This window comes from Octodon degus, unplaced genomic scaffold (genome assembly GCF_000260255.1).
Source record: "Octodon degus isolate 3935 unplaced genomic scaffold, OctDeg1.0 scaffold00006, whole genome shotgun sequence".
NCBI lineage: Eukaryota > Metazoa > Chordata > Mammalia > Rodentia > Octodontidae > Octodon > Octodon degus.
In genome coordinates, this window is record NW_004524582.1 from 30,714,610 (window position 1) to 30,738,807 (window position 24,198).

General features: G+C 59.0%; 1 protein-coding gene and 1 non-coding gene across 2 annotated transcripts in view; one reads left to right on the top strand and one right to left on the bottom strand.

Moving 5' to 3' along the window:
• The window catches only part of Sorcs2 (sortilin related VPS10 domain containing receptor 2), a 350,334-nt gene that overhangs the window by 106,182 nt on the left and 219,954 nt on the right, over window positions 1-24,198 (top strand). The gene's annotated exons all lie outside the window — the stretch shown is intronic.
• On the bottom strand, window positions 10,377-10,502 carry LOC111812495. The gene has a single exon (XR_002817991.1). It is a non-coding gene; the product is annotated as a small nucleolar RNA SNORA40 (small nucleolar RNA).

Below are 24,198 nucleotides of genomic sequence, written 5' to 3' on the forward strand. Positions count from 1 at the left end.
TCTCTCTCTCTCTCTCTCTCTCTTGTATTTTAGGGAAGGGCCTACAGGGTGTTCAAGGTTCTCATTACTAGATTGGATTTGTAGTGATCTGCCTGTTTACAGCCTCCCAAGAGCTGGGATTATGGGCATGCTCCACCATGCCCAGTCTTAATTGCCATCTCAGTGCACTCCAGGGATGGGGCCGGCATGGCAGGCCTGGGGATTGAACCCCCAGCCTCTGCACCTGCTTGCAGGTGCTTTAATCTGCTGAACTATTTGACCGGCCTCCTTGGCCCCCCCTCTTTGCTGTCTCTCTTCTGTTCCCACCTCCCCTGGCAACCTTGGGTGTTCCTGGGTAGCTTCCCCTGTGCCCCACTTCCTTGGGTCCTTGGGCAGCTGGGGCTCTGGGATGGGTCCTGCCAGCTGCCTGAGGCTGTGGGAGCCTGAGGCCACCCCTTGGGCTTGGTGTTTCTGCCCAGGCCCAGGTTGAACTTTGTTGGAAACCACCCCATCTTGGGCTTCAGGAACAAGGCCAGCCTCACCTGCCCCCCAGCAGGCGTGAGTTTGGTAACTTGGTGAATGAAGGGAGCAGCCCGTGTGGGCACACAAGGCACATACCCCAGCCCCTGAGTAAAACTGTGGGCATCCCACCTGGGACCCGCCTAGAGCCTTCCTCCTGCCTCCCCAGGGAGCCCACACACCGTGGACTGCAGCGCAGCTGTCCACACAGCCCGAGATGTCCTTGGTTGCCCTGGGTGCCAGTGCATGGCAGTGTCTGTAGACAGTGCGGTGGCATCCCCTGCCCTGCCAGGGTTCTCTCTTCTTCATGCCAACATTGAAGCAACCCAGAGACATTACGTGTCTCTCCCAACGTTGCCTAGCAAATGGCGCGCCATCTGCGACAGCGGAGTTTGGGGTGCTTGGCGCTGGTCTGCTTCCCTAGCAGCACAGGGCCAGTGCTTCAGAGCCCTTCTCAGGCCCCTGCAGACTTCGCAGTTGCTGCGGTCCCACACAGCCCAGCCTGCCCCGAGGGAGCTCAGTGGCCAGGGCCTCCTCACTTGTGTGTCTGCGGGACATGGGCGGAGGGGCCTGGCTTCTGGTCCACACTGGGGAGCAGAGGGGAGGCTCTGTGTCCACCATGTTTGAAGTGACAGTGAGCTGGCCCTGCCACCTGTAGGTGGTTCCTGCTTGCTATGAAGGGCTTTTGCAGACTTTATAGTTTGAGGACCCCTGGACAAGCTGACTGAGGGGACCATTCCCAATGCCTCCCATTCTAGACACAGCAAACCATGGCACCCCAAGACCTGCCCAACTTGTTGCACACTTACTGGGGTCAGGATCACAGGCAGACAGGTGTGAGCTGGCAGGGCTGAGATGGGAGGGAGAGAGAGAGAGTGAGGGAAAGAGAGAGAGTGAGGGAGAGAGGGAGAGGGAAGGAGAGGGAGAAGGAGGGAGAGAGAGGGAAAGAGGAAGAGTGAGAGAGGGAGAGAGATGGAGAGGGAGGGAGAGAGGGAGAGAGGGAGGGAGAGAGAGGGAAAGAGGGAGAGGGAGAGAGGGAGAGGGAGAGAGGGAAGGAGGGAGAGAGAGAGTGAGGGAGAGGGAGAGAGTGAGGGAGGGGGAGAGAGGGAGAATGAGAGAGAGAGAGAGTGAGGGATTGGGAGAGGGAGGGAGAGAGGGAGAGGGAGGGAAAGAGGGAGGGAGAGGGGGAAAGGGAGAGGGAGAGAGGGAGAGAGGGAGGGTGAGGGAGAGAGACAGTGAGGGAGAGAGGGAGAGAGAGAGAGGGAGGGAGGGAGAGAGGGAGAGAGAGAGATATTGAGGGAATGGTGTGTGTGTGTGTGTGTGTGTGTGTGTCCTCAGCCTTGGCTCTGAGCCTGCAGCCGTAGTTGGTGAAGGTACTAAGCGGAAGAAGGAGACTTTTATCAGGAAACCTGGGCAGATCTGTGGAGGGGAAGCTGTGAACACCGCACTCCTGTGCGTCTGGGATGTGGTGTGGAGCGTTTCAAGGACTTGTGCTTGCCATGGGCCCGAGCAACGTGCCAGCCTTAGGTGTGGTTTTGGAAGTCTTCCCACGGTTCCGTGGAAACACAGCACACGCATACACTGTGCGCTGAGCGGCGCCGATGTCGCCACAGTGTGGAACTGTGCATTGCCCGGTCTTCCCTGTCACCTCAGCCCCGCGCGCCCTGCCTCGCCTCAGCCCCTGCCTGTCACCACCGGCACTGGGCCTTTACTGGAGGGATCTCGAGGCACACCCTCTTCCCATCTGGCATCTCCCTTTGACATTTATCTGTGTTGTCACATGGGTCGACTGAGAGTTCCTGCCTTTTCTGCTTCTCCACTTGCCGTGCCTGGGCTGGGACGCGCTGTTCCAGGGCTGGGCGACCTCAGGTGAAGTCGGCGGGCGCTCCTGGCGTGTGTGTGGGGACCACCATCTTTGCTTCTCGTGGGTGCCCGCCTGGGAGAGGAGATCATCAGGAGGATGCTGGATGCCTTGCACATGGGCGTCCGCATTGCACAAGGCTTCAGCTTCCTGCACACCCTCCTTAACCCTGGGCAGGGTCCGGGTTTCGCTTTAGCCACTCTCGGGAGGGTGGAGGGACCTATTAGGGTTTTCCTTGCATGTCCCTGAAGATGAGTGACTCTGGGGACCTACTTTTGGCGCTAACTTGCCATCCCTGGCTCTTCTTGATTGAAAGGTTAGAATCCTTTGTCTGTTTTTTAAGTTCTTGCTTTCCTTGTTGTTACTGTGTTTTGGATCCTGCCTATGTGAGCCGGAAGTCCTTCATCACACACGTGATCCAAGTGTTTTGTCCCGGCCTGTGGCTTGTGTTTTCATGTTGTTGGTGTACTCTGAAGCGCACGCGTTCAACGTGGAGGAGGAGCGCCCTGTCCATGTCCTCCTTCGGGTTGGGGCCAAGCACCAGGCAGGCACCGGTGGGCACCCAGGTGGCCCCTGGAGAAGTTCCCACTCTAGCCCACTGGTTCTGGGTCTGGCCCCCAAGCTAGGATGCCCTGCGTGCTTTTGTCCTGGGGCGCAGATGAGTGACCGCCACCTCTTCCTTGGCCCCCATGCCCTCTCTCTCCTGCCCCCTCCTTCTCTGGCTGTGCCTGCCCCAGGCTAGGCGCCTGGGGCCAATTCCTGGGCTTCAGATTGTGCTGTGAGCCACTGCCCTGTGCCATGGCAGTGGGTACCTGTGCGCCAGGTTTCCTAGGGAGGGCTCCACACACCACCCCAGTGCCCGCCCGCTGCCCTTCGCCGCTGCCTGTGGCCTGGTGAGCACGCGGTGTGCTTCCGCATGCAGGAGGACAGACGCACAACTTCTTTGTGGCCAGGACCCTCGACCACATGTCCTGGGATGCCCTGGAGGTTCGGGGCCTGGCAGGTGATGTGCGTGCCCCCGAGCACCGCCTGGGAGGCACAGATGGCAAATGCCAGCAAGGAGGGCGTCGGGCAGGGCTGCGATGGGCGCTCGCTGCGGAGGCCTCTGTTTTCTGTGTGGACTGTCCAGGAGGGAGTGGTTTTTTCTGGAAAGTTACAGGATGGTGTTCGCTCAGGAAACAGTGCCGGGGACAAGGTAGTGTGGGGTTTGGAGTCAGTCTGGATGGGGTGCGAGGTGTCCCCAGTTCATAGCTGAGTGGCGGGTGACCTTATGTGAGTGTGACTTAACTTAGAAACAGGGTCATTGCTGAGATGGGCTAATGAGGATGAGCTCACCGCAGAGGAGAGCCGGAGCACCGCTTTGTGTTGCTGAAATGACCTACAGTGGTGTCTCAGCTCACCAACGCCTCTGCATGTGAACGATTTGGTTTGCAACAGGAACGGCGCTTATTTGTGGCTGAGCTCTGGCTCTTGTGCAGCTGGGGGAGCTGTGGCCACCAGAATGAGCACCCTGTGGCTCCGAGGTCCCAGCTGGCGCATGTTCTATGCACTTGGGCACCACAGGGCTCCTGGCACAGCAGACGGGTGCGGGGTCTCCAGGGTAGAAGCAGGGCTGGACTCAGCAGCTGGTTGGGGGCGTCCCTGGTGGTCATTCATCCAGGTACAGAGAATCGGGGGCACCTACTGAGACCAGGCCAGGGATACTAGGCAGTGAGAACAGTCCCTCCTTCTGACTCCCTGGACCTCTGGGGACATGGGCCTCAAGAGGGCCATGCAGACGCCCGGCTGTGGCTCTGTGCACGTGTCCTCTAGCATGCAGAGGGGTGCTGAGATGCTGGCAGGCCAGGGACGCCCTGGGGAAGGGCGTGCGAGTCAGTGGGAAGCAGAGTTAAGAGGGGCAGCTGGGCTGGATGTAGATGGGCCATGGGCTCATGCTGCCTGTGGAAGGGCATAGGGGTCCTGGCCTCCTGGGGGATTTGTGTGTTCTTGCCTGCTCACTTGGTGGCCTGGCTTCACTGTGCTGCTCTTCCTGTCTGGTCCTGCAGCAGTGCTGGTCTAAATGACAGGTCTGCTGGTGTCACTCTCTGCTCTAAACCCTCCAGGGGCTCCCCAGAGTGGTGGGATGAGTCCAAGCCCCTGCGCATGGACCCACTGCGGACCTTCCTACCTAGTGTTCCTGTCTCCTCAGAGCTGGCCTTTCGATGCCTCCTGAGTCCACCACAACCCAATGAATCTCTAATGCTGGCTTGGTGGGCTTTCTAGGCCCCTAGACTTCTGAGTTCTGTCCCCTGTCCCCTGTCCCCCACATTGCCAATCACCCAGACCAGCTGTGCTTCTCTGAGAGCTCACTGCCTGCCGACCTCGACCTTGGCATGACCTGAATGCCGTGTCCTCAGGACTCACATGTTGAGGACCCAGCCCGAGTCCTGGCCTCATGCCTGGTGGGATGGTGTCAGGGGTGACTGTGTCCCAGGCGTTGGACCCCTTGGGATGGGACTGGGGCCTTGGTAAGGAGAGACACAGAACAGTGGTGTCTCTGCAGTGGGAGGGCCAGCGACCTGACGGCCACCTGCAAGCCACGTCTGTGGTCCTCACCAGCCATCTGCGGGTGACACTGTCATCTTGGACTTCTGACCCTGAGGTAGTGTGACAGTGATTTCTGTGGCTCAGACCCTGTAACAGCTGCTGGCCATTTGGGGGACCCATGGGGGTGGCAGCTGGAATTTTGAAGCTTCCAGAAACTCCCCGGGAGGCCAGGCCCTCAGCTCCCCACACTGAGGCCGTCAGCAGCATATCAGCTTCTCTTCCTGGCCTGGCCTGTGCGGTGACAGGTGCCAGCTGAGATCCACTTGCCTGTGTCTGGAGGGGCTCAGCAGGGTGACCTTGCTCCTGTGACCTCTGGGTGGCACCAGGCAGGCAAAGGTGGAGGCAACAGGTGGGAGATGGGTGCACTGGAGTTTACACAGCTCCTCTCTGCAGCAGAGAAAATGATGGATTTTCTTAATGCATCTTGAGTAATCGTTAAGAAATGTTAGGTAGACAGTGAACAGGGCCCCAGAGAGCTCGTAAATTGACTTTGCTGCGGTCACTTCTCACTAGCCCAGTGAGGCACCAGGTGCCCTAGGGCCCCCGGCTCTTGTCCCTCCCCTGCGCACTGTGGAAGCTCTGGGGCTTTGGGCTAGCTGCCCCAGGCTTAAGCCAGGCTCTGTGGCCCCTGTTTGTGGGACTGGGACAGGTGATTCTCCACATCTGCCTGTGATGGGCCCTTTGCAGGGGTCACTGAAGGTCCCTGAGGTCACACATGCTGGCCACCTGGCGTGTAGAAGGTGCCTAGTATATGTGTTCATTCCCATTTCTGCTCCTACTCCTCACCTTCTAGGCTGCGGTCCATCACCATGAGCGTGACCGGGGTCAGTCTACCAGGCAGGCGCTTATTCTACCGAGCTAGCTCCCAGCCCTCTGGGTCAGTCTAGGCAGTAGCACAGGCCCTCCTGCCCAGGCTGGGGCTGGGGTGGCGGAGAAAGGGGCATAACAGTCCTTGACCCAGGGGAGCTCAGGGTTGGGCAGGAGTCGGGTGGGGACACTGCTGACTCCAAGGTGGCATGTGGCCTTCTCCATCCCATCATTGACTCTTGGTCTCCTCCCAGGGAGACCCTTTCCCTGCATCTCCCAGAGTTCACCTCTTCTCTGAAGTCTTCCTTTGTCCTCAGGGGACACCTCTTGTCTGTGAAGAGCTTCCCCTCACCTCCTTAGGCCCCTTAGCTGCTTCTATCCCAACTGTGATTTATGTCCATGATTGTCTCCCAAGCACTTGCTGCAGGCTCTGTGTATCCATCTCTTTGTCTTCCCCAGCATAGAGGAGTGGCTTGGCGCGCCTCTACCCACCCTACCATTTACCCTCCACTTGCCACCGTCTACTCACTGGCCCATCCATCTACCTGCCCGTCCATCCATCCACATCCATCATCAATCTATCCAGTTATCCATCCATTCCCCATCCATCGATCATCCATCTATCCATTCATCAATCTGTCTATTACCCATCCATCCAATCCATCTAACCCATCCATCCATCCAATCCATCCATTCATCCATCTTTCTTTTTTAAAAAATATTTTAAAAATTTATTTACTTATTTCATATAGCGTCTATCTATGCAGCTTAGACTCGTAGTGATCTTCCTGTCTCAGCCTCCCCAGTGCTGGGATTACAGGTGTGCACCACCATCCCTGGTTTTGGTGGCCGGCATGGTGCAGGGCTGGCATGGTACATAGTGCCAGGGATCGGACCCGGGTCCTTGTGATTGCCAGGCAGGCACTTAGATCGCTGAGCTACCTCCCTAGACCCCATCTTCTTTCTTTCTCCCTTCTTTCTCTTCTTCTACCACTCAAACATCCACGCATCCAAACAACAAGCATTCGCTTAGCATCTCTGTCCTCTGGGGTGCGGGTATCTGAGACATAAGAATGAAGGCAGCAAGGACTTCATTCAGTAGTCGCTATTGAACATCTACTCCATGCCAGGGTGGGTTCAGCACCCAATGTTTAGGGCAAATGAGTAGCTCTATTTATTTTTCATTCTTTTTTAGTACCGGGAATTGAACTCAGGACCTTGTGCTTGCCAGGCAGGTGCTTATGCCGCGGAGCTATCTCCCCGGCCCCAAGTGAGAAGCTGTAAATGAAGGACTTACAGCAGCACCTGGCGAGCGCCCCGGGTGAGCTGGCTGTCCTTGCCACAGGAGCAGGGTGAGTCAGCCGCCTTCCTGTGCCTGTACGCGGATTACGAGAGCGGGGATGTAAAGTGCTTGGCTCAGAAAATGTTAACTCTTATTATTGGCTATTAAGCGTGACAGGGTGAATTATGGGGGAGCGAGTGCTGCGCGTTCTGTCTCTGCGGAGATGAATGCAGACCGAAAGGCCGACTTCTGCGGCTCCCCATTCTGACCGTGTTCCTGGAGGGGCCCTGTGGCTCCCCAGCCCCTGGGGAGGAATCAGAGGAGTGTTGCCGCCTCCCAGGGAGGGGCAGGAGACTTGGGCACCCCCTCAGCTCCTGAGCCTCTGAAGGAGAGGACTTGGGACATCCAGGCTTCTGTTTTCATCCTGGAATTGGCTCAGGAGGTTGTGTGGAGACCCCGTCACCCTCCCCAGGGACCACAGAGGCCACCTGCCCCATTACCCCTAACGGCCCTTCCTCTTCAGCGTGGGCTGCAGCGCCTCTTGCCTGTCTGTCCCCTCATACCCCATCTGGCGGGGCCCAGGTTTCCCCTTGGTTATATGCCAGCTCTCAGGAAGTGACCTGTGGATGTCACGGATGTCATTTGCAGTCCTGGGAGCACCGTGGGAGGCAAAGGTGGCTCTGAGACAGTGGGGCCTTGGAGTCATCCACCCCGGTGTGCAGCTGGCCTGGCACACGAGCCCCGGTGCTGCAGTGGAGCTGTGGACCCCCAGTCCACGCCAGAGGTCCTGACCAGGATCCTAGCGTGGACTGAGTGCGGGGACAGACTGTTAAAAAATTTTATTGATTTTTTATTTATTTATTTTTTTACATAATGGAAAATTCTTTTGGTACATTTTAGATATACACAGTGATCACATTTGTTATGGGGAATTTGCACCTGTACATGGCCTTTCTTGTTTCTTTTATCCCATTCCCTTCTCTGCCCTTCAAACTCTCACCCTGTTTCTTTTGTTTTGTTTTTTTGAGATAGGGTCTGTCTAAGCAGTTCAGGCTGGCTTTGAACTCAACATGTAGGAAAAGTCGTAGCAGTCCTCTGCCTCAGTCTCCCCAGGGCTAAGATTACAGGTGTGTGACAGGTGGCTTGGAGAGGGCTTTAAAAGAGATAGAGCTAACTGGGGTCAGTCGGGGGTCCCTTGTCTGGGGTGACTGGTGCCCCACTTCCAGAGACTTAGAGTCCTTTCTCGCCTCAAGGTGGGGTGGCCAGGGCCTGGAGCAGAGGGGCCTGGGGTACAGCCTGGGCCTGTCCCACTGGCCCAGCCCCTCCTGCCCTCGACTGCCCGGGAAGCCCTGCCCTCGGCCCTGCGTGGTCCTGGTGCTTGTTGTTAGGCCTGCAAACACGCAAGGCTGCACACGGCTCGCTTGTCTCTGGTAATTGGAGTCGGTGCTGTTCTTGCTGGAGACGAAAGGTCACGGCCGTCCGGGGTGCCTTGTGCCGGCCTCCTGCGGCAGCTTCGCTCCAGTTCTGCCTGGCGGGAGATTAACCTTTCCATCCTTGACTTTGATATTTCAGGCCTGGGAGCTTCCAGAAGTTGGACTTTTGTCTGTACGCAGCCCAGTTGTCCGGGTCAGCCCAGACAGCTAACGAGTCCAAGCACAGCCATTCGTACAATGGTTATTTCTTGAGCGCATTCTGCGTGCCAGTGCCGTGCTGCTCAGCGCTGAGTGAGCCCTAAAGCCGCTGCCTCCGTGGCCCAGCCATGGGGTGAGGGGAGCAGGCAGGGCACAGAGACGCTGAGAAATACTCATTTGACAGTGTGACAAGTACCTAGGACAGGACCGTGCAGAGGAGTGGGCTGGACAGGTGAGGTGCAGGCACAGGTGAGCAGGCAGGGACAGCAGGCTGGGGGCTGTGACCTGAAGGATCCTGCACTGCAGCGGCTGCCGGCTGCATGCTGCTCCTGGCAAGGTGGAGGTAGGGTGCTGGGTACTGGGGCACAGCGGCATTCATCCTGCCCTCAGGACCCGCAGGTTCCTGGTGCCAAGGCCTGGCACCAGCTTGCTGCATGTGCAGTCAGACAAACGTGGCTGTCTGGTCACCACTGTGGGTGTGGGGCACGTGCGTCACCTCTCAGGCCTCTGATGCTCTGTGCTGAATGCGTTCTGCGTCCACCCTGAGGCTGGGCAGAGGGGTGGATGGAGAAGTTAATTCAGATGGCTGCGTCCAAGTCCGAATCATCAAGCTTTGCCCCTGCAAGCCCTCCCGAGGCCTGGGCGCTCCTTCTGCCCAGTCTGTGGAGGAGGAACCTACATCCTGGGAGACGTTTCAGGTGAGGGACACTGGCTTCTGCGAGCTCGTGCAGTCTTCTCGGCACCACCACCGAGACAGAGCAGGCGCCCCTGTTCCTCAGCCCTGCATGTTCCGAATTCCTACAGCTGAGCTTCCCTGGATGCCACCCGGGTGGGGCCTTGTAGCCCCCTGCCTTAGCGTCAGCTTGGTCCCCAGGGCCGAGACACTCTCCATGCACCCCTGTCACAGCCTGTTCCTTTTGGTTGTGCATGAACCACAGTTCAGGTTTTCACAGTCACATCTGCGTGCGTCCAGCTCAGCAGATCCCAGGGTGTGCTTGGTGCTTGAAGCGTGTGACTGCCTGACTTAGGCTGATGGGCTTGAGCGGATGTGCAGAGAGCAGGGTGCCCGGCCCAGGCTGGTGCCTCAGCCTCCCTCAGCCTCGCAGTGTCTGGGCTTCTGGTCCTGGTGGAGCCACATGTGGGTCTCAGGTCCACACTGGCTCCTCTGATTTCTCTCCCCTAGTCAAAATGGCATTTTCTAGTATTTAACAGCCAAATTACACATTCTGGCTTTTGAACCAGGTGTGGTGGTACATGCCTATAATCCCAGCACTTGGGAGGCTGAGGCAGGAGGACAGCCGTGAATTTGAGGTCAGCCTGGGCTATGTAGTGAGACCTTGTCTTTAAATACATAAATACATAAACAAATAACAAAACAAAGAATAGTATTTTAAATGAAAACCTGTAGAAATTCTAATCTGGTGTCATTATTTGCTATATTTAAATAAACACGGCCCAGCACAGCCAGACCGTCCTCAGCTCCAGCCTCATGTTCAATCAGAAGCCTTTAAGAAAAAAGCTATCTTCATGTGCCACAGCATAAAAATTAGAGCATCAAGTCTGTAGTTTGCTCATGTCCTGCGCTTGATGTTAACTTTAGTCTCGGAATAAAATTTGCAAGTTAGCGCCGTTCTAATCTGTATCAGGCTGTCACGCGCTGCCTCGGCCTTGCATCCCAGGACCCCGGGCCCGTACCGCTGCGCCTAACAGTAACGTTCCCTCAATGCCTCGAACTCATACCGAACTATGAGCTCCGGGTTACCAAAGAGGATTTATTTTTTGCACCCATTCATTAAGTTTTAGTGTACAAGTTAAGACAAAAACACACCCACGTGCTGTGCAGCACTGCTGGTGACTCCACATGACCACGTGTCACCGATGGGCGTGATCAGAGCAGTGGCTGCCTGGCCGGGCCTGTGGGTTTCACTTTGCCATTCCATGCGGCTGTGGCTCACCAGTGCTTCGCCCCACCCGTGGCCTTCCTTTCTGTCATCTGCCTGGCCCTGCGGATGGCTACTGTGGTGTCCCTGGTGTCCTCTCTAAGGAAGTATCCACAGGCCCTGCAGAGGGATTTCCACCCGATGAGAGTTAAGCCAAGCCTCGGGGAGTTTTGCTGGAGGCTTCAGGAGGCTGGATTCCCGCAAGCAGACTCCTCCAAGGTGGCTCGGGGAAGGGTCTCTTCTGGATTCCCTGTGGGCACAGCTTGGTGGGGAGCACAGGCGGAGATGTGGGCTTAGTGATGGACGGTGGATCCCGGGAGAGGAGGCCCTTGATTGATGTGCAGGAAGGGGAACCGGGAGGGGGCCCGCTTTCCCCTCACCCACCCGTGGCGTGCGCTGTCACCTGCAGGCCAGGCTCACACTTGATATTTTGTTTTGAGGACGCAGCTTTCTGAGTTTGTTGCCAGATGGCTGGAGCCACAGCTGACATGCGCCAGACGGCGGCTCACGAGGGACTGGAAAACGCAGACATCCTCGCGACTGCACGCTTCGGCCTCTGGGTCTGGGTGGAGCTCCCTGACTCTGCCCTGCTGGCCAGAGTGACTCTGTCAGTTGTCCACGGGTGGCTGGATTCTGTCAGGGTGAAGAGCGGGCTGGGGCAGGAACCATGGGAGGAGCCGGGGACCCTCTCGGCATTCTGGACGTGGCCTTGGCCCAAAGGAACTTCCTGCCCGTGGGCCAGTGCTCCCAGATGTATGAGGTGGGCAGGTCCGTCAGCTCCGTGCTTTCTGGTGGATGGGCCAGAGTGTCACTGGACGGAAAGCGGAGTGAGGAGCAAAGATGCTGGGCTGCAGGTCGGTGACACCACTGACATTAGACACCAAATCAGGCCAGGTGGGGAGGACAGTCCAGGGAGGGAGCACCTGGCAAAGGCCCTGGGTGGTGGCATTTGGGAGCTGGGAGAGCATCGTGCAAGCTGGGCACCGGGCGCCCGTGGCACAGGGCGCAGTGTCTGGCATTCTTTCTGGAAGAGGGGCCAAGGGTGGGTGGTTGGCATGGTGGGATGTGCTTCTGACACTGTCTCCACCAACTTTGTGTGTTCTCTGGGAAAATGGTGGCACTGGCCTCAGAGGGCCCATGGGAAGTGGGCCTGGTCTGCCCAGCCCTGAGGCTCACGGTGCCTCTGCCCTCAGCCCACGGAGAGCAGGCTGCCTGATGGAGTGGCCTGGCCCTGGAGACCTGGCACTGGCCTCAGGGACACAGCTGGCATTGCATAGAGCTGAGGGTGGGGGCAGAGGGTGGCAAGGACCCAGAAGGGCCATCGGCCGGCCATGCCCACCTCTGTCCTGGGTCCTCATGTGGGCACGAGGTCAGTCCCTGCTTCCTGTCACTCTGCCTGCCTTTCCTGCAGTCACAGGTCACATGGGCCTGGCAGGGGTCACCCCCACCAGGCTCTGTGGCTGACTACGGGACTGCTGGCCACAGACCTGTGGAGAGGCTGAGTGTATGGGAAGCGGTAGGGTTGTGCTCGAGGCTGCCCAACCTCCACAGGCAAACCTCCAAGATGGATCTTTCTGGGTAGGGTTTGTGTTGTGTGCTTTGACTTCCTAATGTGACACTCTGTACAGAGAGGTTGGGGCATGCGGGGCTCTGTCACCCAGGCTGGGGTGGCCTTCGCTGTCCCCAGCCCCCTCCCTCCCAGAGGCTGTGACGTGGCTGTTCCTGACCTCCGAGAATATCTTGAGGACGGACCCGCCCCGCTTTCTTGGCCCCTGGCATACCTGACGCTTGCCGTTCCTGTACGTCCACGTTGGCTGGGGTCGTAAGAGGAAATGCCCTTACAGCTTGCGCGTCGTCACAGCCACCGCTCAGCAGCGAGCTGGAGTACTGTTTCCGCTTTCACAACTGCCTAGTTCCAAGAACGACTCTAAATGGCTTACTTAAAATGTGTATTTGTATTTCACTAAAATAGCAAATGGTCAAGGCATTAGTGCAAAGGGTACATGGTGGTAGGAAAAGGGCAAACGCAAGTGGAGGGGGAGTGTGCTAGGAGGCAGAGCGGGGGGCAGGCTGGCTGGGCCTGGGCGCTGCCGACGAGGCGGCTGGCCCCTGCACAGGCACAGCTTTGCCTGGACCCGCAGCCGTGGACTCCGGGGTCGAACCACGCAGTGGTGCACAGTTGGCCTGAGGGTTGAGGAATGTCCTTGACCTTGGGGAGGGTGTCCTTGACCTTGAGGATGCCCTTCACACTTACCCATGTGCTGCTCTGAGGAGGCAGAGTAAGGACAGCAGGAGGATTAGGATGCTCCCGTGAGGGATTGCTGTGCCCCACCCAGAGGAGGGGCAGGAGCCCCTGGGAATCCTGCCCTTGGCACTGAAGGCCACTTCCAGGGGCCAGGGTGCCACCTGGATCAGCCCCATCTCCCACCCCTTCCTGGGTTGTGTCCGGTTTTCTGCCAAGGCTGAGCTCCCCTGGGCCTCAGTTTCCCCATCTGAGACTCAGGAGCAGAGGGCCCTCTCTCAGGGCTCCAGGAGGACATGGGCATCCTTAGAGTTCCCAGGGGCTGGACACAGCATGCTACTTGCCTGTGTTGTCATTTGGAGGACTGGGCTCTTGACATAGTATACAAGGTGACTGACCTTAGCCGAGGACCCTCTTGCCACCCAGGCTCCCTGGGTCCTCCCAAGGCTGCAGGCTGAGGTAGAGGTGGGGCTGGGATTCAAACCCAGGCAGTCTGGCTCTAAAGCCGTTCCCTTTCCCCTAAGCCAGGCTGCCTCGGTGGAGGCCCTGGCAAGATGGCTTTGGTCAGCTTCCTTCCCACTGGCCGGCATCTGCGGTGACAGCCAGGTGGCTGCAGGAGCCCAGGGAGCTGCAGGGAAGTGGGAATCCAGAGCTTGGCAGTGGGCAGGTGATGTGCGGAGCCGGAGCTCCCCCTGCACCCCGCAGTGCCCCGAGGCTGGGAGAGGCAGCTGCACATGGCCAGCTATCAGGAGATGATGCAGGACAGTGACTCCTTCCCGCGCTCACTCTCCCAGCAGATTTGAATCACAGCAGATGGCGAGGACCACGTGCCTTGGCTTGCCCTTTATGTCCGCCCCCCGGGCTGGCTTCTGGACACCTTGCCTAGCACACTACACCTGTAACCCTCTTTCCTGGAGCTGTCCCCTCCCCTTCCCCCAAACCAAGCTTGAGTTCAGTTTGCTTTTTTTTTCTTTTTCTTTTGCAGTACTGGGGATTGAACCCAGGGCCTGCATACTAAGCTACTTTCCCAGCTTTATTTTTATTTTTATTTTGAGACAAGGTCTCCATAAGTTGCCCAGGCTGGGTTCAAACCTTTGGTTCTCCTGCCTCAGCCTCCATTGTGCTGGGGTCACAGGTGTGCACCACCACGCCCTGCTGAGTTCTGCTTGCTTTTCAAGGCAGGCTTAAGTCAGGGCTCTGGGGAGGGTGGAGGAGACACAGAGCTTGTCCTGGACGAGAGGTGCAAGAGCGCTTTGTTACCTTCCTAGGCTGCACAAGCGTCCCCTGTGTGGTACTGCAGGGTGTGGCTGGGCACACGTGCTGGTGTCGCTCCTGGGTTGATTTAGGCTTGGGAGAGCTGTTGGCCTGGGTGGAGAGATTTGGTCCCCACCCCTTGGAGACTGCAGAGCCCAGGACTGAGCTGTCACTGGGGTACTGAGTGTGATGCTGGGTGAAGCGTGGTGCTAGACAAGGCGTGCTGCCCTTGGCCCCTCTTGGTACCTCAGGGTGGATACGGGTGGTACATCACACACACGAGCAGGCACAGGAGGTCGGGAAAGGGTGGGGGCGTCAGGCCTGGGTGAGTCCAGCACTGGCCCTCCGGTCGCCTACTCCACCTGCAGGACCACAGTGAGCCCCTCCGGGTGTGGCTCAGGGCCATCTTGGATTACCTTCACATGATGGGCCCGGGGTGTGTGTAAGTGAGCCTGGTTAAGGCAAGCACCCCACGCTGTGCTCTCTGGAAGGAGACTCTGGGCAACCCACTGGCTTGACGCATGTGCAGGGTGCTGGGGGTCTCTGGGGGCGTGCATGCACTGGGCTTCTCTTCGAGGTAGTGAGCCTGCTGTCCCTGGGTGCATGTGAGGCAAACTTTTTTTTCCCCTTTTTGAGATAGGATCTTGCTATGCAGTTCAGGCTGGCCATGAACTCATTTTGTAGCCCAGGCTGGCCTTGAACTCAATCCTCCTGCCTCAGTCTCCAAGTGCTGGGATGACAGGTGTGCACCACCATGCCTGGCTTGATGGTGAACCTTTTAGAGCTTTCAGTGACAACAAACAGGCACTGTGGTCATGGTTCCACTGCCTTGGGCAGCTCTCTCAAGGTACAGCTCCTCAGATGGCAGCGTGGCCCTCAAGTCTCCCTGTAGTCTGAGCCCTGGGGCTTTGCCCTGGGCCGTCTTGTCCTGCTTCACTCTGCACAGGGCCAGGGCCCTTGTGCTGTAACGTTTCTGACTGTGCACTGGAGCTGGGAAACGGGGTGTAGCCCTGGGCTACTCTGTCCGGGGATCCCTGAGTCCTGGGCCCTGAAACTTTGGAGCCAGATGCCTGCAGTCACCCTGTGTGTCCTTCTGGTCACCACGGCTCCCCCTGCCCCAGGTGTGACTCTTTATGTGGGACATGAAGCACAGCCCCAAGCAAAAAGACCAGGAGCCCTAAGTGGAGAGACCTGGGCCTCCCGTGGTGGACACTTCTGCCCAGCATAGATGGCACTGGCAGCTTGGGCATGCACCCTGGACCTGGTCCACATCTCCAGGACCTGTGATCAACCATGACTCCTTGTACTTGGGCTCACAGAGGAGAAACTGAGGCACAGGGGAGCAGGGAGCAAGCCTGGCACATGTGCTGCCTTTGCTGATTCAGAAGCCCCCAGGGAGGGCCTCTCCCCACTCTGTTGAGGAAGCAGGTTAGGGGCAGCTGCAGGGCTAGAGCTGGGGACCACCGTCCAGCACCCCATCCTGCAGCCATTCCTTCCTAGCTGAGCCCACAGCATCAGAGTCTCTTGGGGCTAGGACCCCATGGTGGGGACAGCCTCATTGATGTCCCCGTCCCAAGGGGCTGGAGACATCATACCAAGAGCCAGCCGAGCTTCCACAGGCCACAGCTGGGGGCAGGAAGTGCTGGATACCAGGGCAGGGAGGGCTGGGCTGGGACAGGAGGGGCTGGAACGGAGCCGCACGGCCTGGCTCCTGAAGGGCATCACTGATGAGTAGGCAGGGATGTCAGGGTGCAGCGGCCCTTCCTGCCCCCCGGCCTCCGTAGTCCGCATCCCCTTGGCCTCTGCTCCTGTTCACAGCTGCCTTGCTGGGGCCCTGGCCACAGCTAGCTCTCCCTGTCCCTGCTCCCACCCATGCCCCGGATGAGGAGCTGGCTGAGGTCTAGGGGCTGCTGCGGCAGGAGCCATGGCCCTGGGACCTGCAGGACAGGCAGGGTCCTGGCACAGGCCTGGCACATAGACTGAGCCCCACCCCCTGGGCCATTCTGCCTTCTCCAGGTATTGGGGCATTCCTGCTGTATCCTCCCCTCATTCCTGTCCTCACATGGCCTCTTCCATGTGTCTCTGTCCCCACAGCTCACTCCTTGATTGTGCAGACACCAAGCACTTTTGGGCCATCCGACCTAGGGCAGCTGACCTCGTGGTGACTGGAACCCATGTGCAAAGGCCCTGTTCCCAAATGCAGTCCCGTCTCAGGCCCTGGGGGACATGACTTGGCACACCAATCTGCAGGTGCCAGCCCCCCAGCCGGCCCCTCGCCTGCCCACACTGAGTCCTGCACCCTCCTCTGCCAGCAGTTCCTCCCTGCCACCTTCCCTCACTCCTGTCCTCCAAGTCTCTCTGGTCCTGCATGACTGGGCCCCTGTGCTAGAGGCCCCCTGGGGCAGAGGCAGCCAGCACAGGAAGGATAATGTGGCGAGGGACAGACATGTTGGGGACTGGCCCTGGGGCGGAGCCTGGCCTCATTCTTGGGCTGAGAGCAGTGGGGTGCATCTCAGCATGAGGCTCGGGTAACCTGACCCTGGGCAGCCCAGGCCAGGCCTGGAGAAGGTCCCTGGGTGCCGTGGGGTCAGGCCCTCGCTGCTGGTTGGAACCCTACAGTGTGTGTCTTTGTGAAGCTGGGGTGGTGGGACATGTGGGTGAGGGAAGTGGGACTGGGTAGAAGTGACCGTGCCTCCAGCACAGGCGGAGAGAAGGGCTGGGGGCAGGAGGGGCCGGGAGGATTCGGCTTAGGGCAAGGTCCCCTAAGGCCTCCCCAGCAGCTGTTCTGCCTGCAGCCCCTGGGACCTTGTTAAATGCTGGTTCTGATTCAGTGGGTTGCAGGGTGAAGCCCGAGTGCCTGCTTCTAACAAGCTCCCTGGTGGCTGAGGGAGGTAGGGGCAATGGCTTAAACCCTTCACCCCTGTTAGCTCCCCCATGCCCCTGCCCCCTGGATGCCGGGAGCCCAGTGGCAGATGGGGATGCTGAGTTTCCAGGAGGGGATGCGAGAGGCCTGCGGCGTCATGGGAAGGGGTGGGGCTGGGCACCACATGTGAGGTGCCCTTCGAGGGTGAGATCTGGGTATGGTTTATTAAAGCATGCATACCCCACAGGCCTGCCAGTACTCAGAGGAGAGGGAAACACACCCCAAGTTTGCTGAGCACTTGCTCTGTGCCAGGCCTGCCCTGTGTTCTTGTTGTAGGGACAGTGCCTTCCCTCTGGAGCTCAGGACTATGCCATGACGCTGATGCCTAGGGACTTCAGAGTACATGCTGGTCATTGAGGGTACTGAAGTGGTGGCCTGGGGACACAGTCCCTGTCATTCTGAAGTCACCTTCTCTGAAGTGGCACCACAGAGGATGCTGCAGAGGGTGGATGCTTTCCAGGCAGAGGTTGCTGTCCCTGGGAGCACCAGCTGAAAGCTCTCACACCAGCCAGCCCTGTGGGCCATGGTAGAGCCAGGCAGGCCACCTCTGTGCCCTGTGACTGGCCAGCTGAGCTTCCTTCCAGCAGGATGTTTGCCGGCCCACCTTGGGGGGACAAACACAGTTGCCACTACACGGCGCTGACCTAGACAGAGGCAGTGGAGGAATCAGACTGGCTCATCGTCCCCAGGCTCAGACTCCCCAGGGTGCCCTTTGTTGCCCTTGGCTGGGGTCTGGAGCTAGGCAGAGGAAAGGCCTAGCGCTGTGTCCCCAACTGGCTCTGGAGCAGACCTTAGGTCATAAAAGGGGAGAATTGTGTCCAAGCAGCCTTGACTTCCAAGTGTTAGTTAGATCCATGCTTTAGGGGAATATGCAGGAGGGAGAGGTGTTGGGGTCCTTATTCAAAGGGGTGTGGCTGTTGCTGAGGACACAGAAGAGCAGAAGCAGGGAGATGGCTGAGGCTGGCAGCCCCCAGGGCAGCTGCCCCATCTGCCCCTGCCCCAGCCCCCAGGGCCCTGCTGCCTGCAGGGCTTAATTTCATGGCCTGTTCCCATCCCACCCTGGGTCTCTTCCTTGATCTGAAGCAAAAGAGGCTGCCACCTTGGAGTGCCCTCTGCCTGCTCAGTCACCTAGTGAGGTGGGCAGGGCGTTCAGCGCATTTACAGCTCGCAGAGTTGCGTGTCTGGGTAGAAATTCCTCCCCAGACTGTCCTGGGGCTCCAGGAGGAGACCGAGGTCCAGGGTCCTTGCAGGGCCAGACACCCCCAGGTGGGCCAAGTGGAGCCCAGCCTCCCCACAGTGGGCTCCTGGCCATCATTTCTAGCCCCTGCGGGGCTTTTCCAGCCATATGAAAGCCATCAGAGGCCTGGCGCACGGAATGCCTTTCACATGAGGTTCTATCTTTTGGACAGTGTTTCTTTCTGTCAAAACATTTCTCTTTGCCAGGCTGGGTTCCAAGGATGCTGTGTCTGGGCCTGGACCTCACGGTGAGAGGCCCTCTCTGTGCCCCCAAGGCAGGGGACAGCAGGGGGTGGCAGGGGACAGTGGAATTGGTCTCGGACCTCCCTCCTCCACCTCCATCCTTGCTGTGACCCCCCAGGCACAGACAGGACAGAGCTCTGTCCAGCTCCAGGCCCCCTGCAGCTCCCTAGTCTGTGGGCGACAACCAGGGCTTACCAGGGCTGCTGGGGACACAGGAGCCATCTGGGGGGAAGGCAGTAGCAGGCCCATCCCATGCATGTGGAGTGTGCCTGAGTTGGGTGTCCACCACCAGAGAGCCCCCAGTTCCAGCCGAGCTCCTCTCTCCTTCCTGCTGCAGCCCTGGGCATCCTGGTTCCCTGCCTGCCTGCCCTGGCCTGGACAGATGCCCGAAGACTCCACAGCCTGGGGCTTTAAGCCCCAGGTCGCCAACCTCCAGGCCAGGCACCACCCTGTGTCCCAGGCCCTGCCTGCAGCAGATGTGCAGTAAATGTTTGTGGGTGGGAGCTGGGTAGGTGGTCTCACCGCTGAGCCTGTGTTTGTGGGGAAATCGCAGACATGCATCCGGAGCTCAGACAGGTAGGGAGCGAGGGTTCCTGTCTTGGGTGGGCGGTGTCAGCATCCAGACCAGAGCTGCCCACTTGGATCTGGTGGTGTTGGAGCTGTGGATAAAGTGCCTGACACACAGGAGGGGAGGGAGAGAGGAATATGCTCTTCCAGCTGCCCTGGAAGGCTTCACAGAGGAGGTGACGTTGAAGCAGGCTCTCCAGGATGAATAGGAGTTGGGCTGTAGGGCGGTGGGATAGGGTTCTGGGCAGAGAGAACAGGAAGGTGAGTTGAGAGCCCTGCAGCCGGACATTTGGAGGGGGCTGCGGAGGGAGGAAAACAAGCCGAGGAGCGGACAAGGTGAAACCCACCAGGGCAGGGGTTTGGACCTGACGCTGGCAGCCGCGGGAGCCTGGGTTTCCAGAGGGGGCGTCTCCATCCCCAGCTGACTTGCGTAGCTCTCCGCAGTTGGCCAGCGGTGCCGCAGTCGGATCCAAGTTTCTGCTAGGATTCTGAGAGCGCTCCCAGTTCCAGCCAGACGGGTCTGTGTCTGCTGGTCTTTGTGTTCAGGTCTTGCCTAGTCTGGGAAAGCAACAGCTAGACAGAGTGTTTTGTTCAGGAGCCTCCCTTGGGGATGCGGGAATGTTCAGGGGAGGGAGCGCCTTGCAAACTGAAACACTCACGGAGCACCCAAGCCCGCAGGCGTCGTGACCTCAGCTCTGTGCACATCTCTTCCCTCCTGGCTGCCCACCCTGCTGCCAGGCCCTCCTCCTGGCTCTGCTTCCTGTCCTTCCTTCGCCTGGTCCTGAGGCTGGAAGTCTCTAGGTTGGGCAACCAGACCTAGCCCCTGCCCCTGCTGCAGAGGGGCTCGGGTGCAGATGGCTTGTGGCTCAGCTCTGCCCCCTGCTGGGGGCCTGGCTAGCACGCCTGCTCCCTCTGTCCGGCAGAGGGTTGGCAGCTTCCCTAAAGCCCCTGAGCAGCACTGGCTTTCTCATACAGGTGATAGTGGCGGAGCTGGTGAAGGAGGATTCTAGAATCTCAGACAGGTGGCAGCTGCCTGGATCTGAGTTCCAGAAGAGGCTGACGCCAGCCTCTGGAAGTCCAGGCTTGCCCTGGCTCTCTGCAGACGCTCTGGTGTGGGTTAGGAGGCCACGTGCTGTGTTGCATGGCGGCAGCAGCAGCACACAGTAGGAGAGTTGGTGATGCTGGGCTGCGGGCGGGTGGCATGAATCTTCCCACTGTGAGTTGCCGTCTGTGCCCAGTATCTTGCCAGCCCTGGGGTTTGAGGCCATGTGACCAGGCACACAGTATGGAATCAGCGTCCCCGGGACTTGGGGAGTTCCTCCTGGGTCTCTGCAGAGGACCAAGAGTGACCAGTAGCAGTTGTGCCCCAGAGGCTGTTCTGAACCCCAAGCTGGGTGGCCAGGGGTTGCTTCTGGCAGAACTGGCCCAGGGGCCGAGGGCTGAGCAGGCAGAGGCTGTGGCCCTTGAGCTGGGGACCGACATGAGTTTGGACCTGGGTCGGGCGCTATGAGACTGGGGAGTCGTCTCTAAGATGCTCCTAGCTCCTGTTCTCACTGGGGACCTGGGACTTGGGACGGTGACTCCCCAGGCCCCATGGTTATGAGGTCACGTGCGGCTGGCACAGATCGAAGGCCAGGACACACACTGGGCACTTTGGAAACAGCTTGGCTGCACAGAGGGGTGAGGCTGAGGTGGACAGCTGTCGGTTTTACAGTCAGTCCTGGTCTTTGTGGACCTCCCCTGCCTGAGGGCCTGGGGCAGGTGTCCAGTCTAGGATTCCAGAATAAGGAGCTGGGGTAGGGGCTCAGAGGTAGCCCAGTCCCAGCCCAGGTCATGCTGTCGTTCATCCCTGAGGATTTATTAGAGGTTGCTCTGTGCTGGGCTATGTGGTAAGCGCAGAACACTCGGTGGCCGGGAGGCACAGGTGCAGGAATGGGGAGTGGGGACAGAGACCTAAGGGAATGATTTCACCGGTAGCTGTCTGGTGGCAGGAATGCAGTGCTGTGGGGGTGGGGTTCCGAGGGGACAGGAGGCCATCCTGAGGACATGACCTTTTTTACAGTTTCAATACCGTGAGTTTTCAGATAGTGGAAATGGCAGGAGGCAAGGCTTGTGGGAAGAGCTGTGGGAGGTCAGGTGCCGGCAAGGTGGGCTGTACGTGGGCCTTCCAAGGGAGCAACAGCCACCAGGTGCAGCGAAGACGTGGGTCCCAGCAAGGTGTGTGTGCCCTGAGTGGCCTCGCTCCGCCCCACCTCCCCGGATCTTGTGAGCGCTGGGGTGCGCGTGTTCTCACGTGTGTGTGCACTCGCGCGTGCTCTTCCCTGGCTGCCGAGCCCTGTTCTGCCCTCCGCTCTCGGGCAGATGCACTCAGCATCTGCAGCTGTTCGGGTTGCAAGGCAGGGCCAGGCACATGGTTCCAGGCTGCTGGTGTCTGCCTCACCGGAACCGAGCGGCTGGCTGAGGCTGCTCCAAGTCCCTCTGTCCTGGTGGGAAAACAGGCCCTGGACTCCCACCCACAGGTCTCCTGTCCCGCCCCCAAGACCTCACTCCCACCTGGTAGCCAGCGCTAAAATGTTCATGCTCTTTTATTCTTTAAAAATTAATTTTAAAAATATTTTATGCAGCGCCTCAATCACTGTTGGAAGCCATTTAATTAATCCCAGGTGGCAGGACACCAGACAGCTGCATAATTGGTTACGATTCCTCCTCCAGCCCACGCACACAGCCGTTCCAGGGTTGCTGTCAGCTCTGGAGGCTGGAGGAAGGCACTTCCTGGAGGGCGTGGCCGCTGAGGCCTCTGCCCCATGGGCCATCCCAGGCTGAGCTCTGCGGGAGGTCGGCAGGACAACTGGCTGGCCTGTGCTGCCCTTGACCCAGGGGCTTCCTGTGCAGTGAGCTGTGGGACTCTGCCACCTTGAGTGTGGCATGGGTTTGAGTCGCAGGCCTGATGAGGATGGGATGCAGGGGTTACCATGGGGACAATGGCATCAGCTGATGGACAGAGCAGGTGCCAAGACCCCAGCACACATCCAGTGACATGGACTTCTGACCACTGTGGGGTGGCAGAGGTTGCATCAGTTAACCAGGGCTGCATGACAGCATTCCTCAGCTGCTCGCAGCTCTGGCGATGGAGGTGGGCACAGTGTTGGCTGTGGGAAGCCATGGGGCAGGTCTTGGCTCCCGCCCTCCCTAGCTTAAGGCTGCTGGTGTCCTGGGGCCCGCCGCTTGCAGATGTGTCACCCCGCCCTCAATTTCACCCTCGCTGCTCTTCCTGAGTGTCTCTCCAGGCCCCGTCTTTACAAGGACACAAGCGTACCCTAAAGACTCTTTAGTCTGATTTCCTCTGTGAACACTTGTCTCCAAACAGCCGCGTTCGGCTCCTGGTAGGACTTCAGCGAACTGGTGTGGGGGACGCGGGTCCATTGTAAGAGGGCAGTCGGGAGCCTACTTGGACTTGCCCACCTGGGTTGGGATCAGGGCTCCTGAAGGCTGGGTCTGAAGTAGGAGGCCCAGGGAGCCTGAGGCCGGGCTGAGCACAGGCCCAGCCTCCCCTGCTGCCCTGACCCGGTCTGTCTGCAGATGGGGGTGGCTTGAGCAGCCCAAGAGTAGCGGTGGTGCTGTGACCCACACAAACTGGACCCTGAGACGCTGCGCCCGTGGTCCCGTGCAGAGCTGCACAGGCGGGGGTGGGGGACAGCCCCTGTGCCACCTGAGTCTCCAGCTGGGGAGAAGGCCAGCTGCCACTCAAGGGGCGCACCCCGACCTGTTGTCCAGAAGCACCCTCCTCCATGTACAGGGCTGCACTGGGTCCTGAGGTGGTTAGGAAGACCTCGTTCTTTCATGCCAAGCCATACCAGTGCCAGGACAGGGGCCACAGCTCTTGGTGGCTGATGAGTGAAGTAGGGATGAAGAGGGGACTCAGGCCCACCATGCAAGGAGCCTCTGGCCCTGTGGCCCTGGTCAGCATCACTGGCTGGGCCTGAAGGCCGACTCTGACATTCAGAGCCCTTCCTCAGGGCTGGAGGCAGGCAAGGGACAAGTGACCATCTTTCTTTCTTTTCTGTATTTTAGGGAAGGGTCCACAAGGTGTTCAGGTCTCACTAGCTCAGAGTTAGCTCAGACTCGTAGTGATTCTCCTGTTTATAGCCTCCCAAGTACTGGGATTACAGCGTGCGCCACCATGCCCACTCTCAATCCCTGTCTCAGGGTGCCCTGGGGGTGGGGCCAGCACGGCAGGCCTGGAGATTGAACCCCTGGCCCCTGCACCTGCTTGCAGGAGCTTTAATCTGCTGAGCTATTTGGCCAGCCCCAAGTGACCATCTTTCTAAGGCAGCCTGTGCAAGGCATGCTGCCCCAGGCTTGCTGTTCGAGGTAGCCCAGCCCTGGGGCTGCCACCCAGGCTCTGGAGATGCCCTGCTGGCTGTGCCGCCGTAGTCATCTTTCCTTTTGGGGTAGCTTTGGACAGGGGCGGCGTCTCATGTTGTGCCTGGCCGAGCAGCTTCTGTAGCTGGCCTTTGGGAATCCAGTGTGTCCTTCTTCATTCCTTGTTGGAAAAGCTGGAGGAGGAGGGTTCTGCTGTCCTAGAGATGGTGGTCCTGGGGCAATGGGCGCCCCCTGCAGGGTTCCCCGGCCCAGCCTGCTGGAGCTCCAGCAAGGCTCCAGCGGGCCCGCCCACCCCGCAGGGTTTCTGAGGCTGGGTAATGAAGTATCCCCTGTAAAGTTGCATAGAAAGTAATCTGCCTTAAAGAATGGCCTGCGAGGGATAATTGGCCACTGACTAGGACGGTGATTATGACGGTCGTTAACCTCAGAGCAGCGACAGGAGACATGTTAATCTTGTCTCTTCACCTGCAGCTGCCAAGGTGGAAGGAGGAGGCAGTAACCTGGGAGGTGGGGTTGCTGCCTCTCTGGGCGCCAGCCCAGGCCTGTGCCCGGCTGAGTGGCCCACAGGGCACCAGCACTGCGGAGGTCAGGTCCGCAGGGGACGTCGGAAGGGAACAGTGATCATCACCCAGGCCTCACTGTGTGTTCTGCGTCTGTGTACTTCCTTGTGACGGGGATGTAAGGAGGGTGTCCAGACCCTCTGGTCTGTGCCGTTTGCAAAGGTGCCAACCTGCCCTTGGGTGCA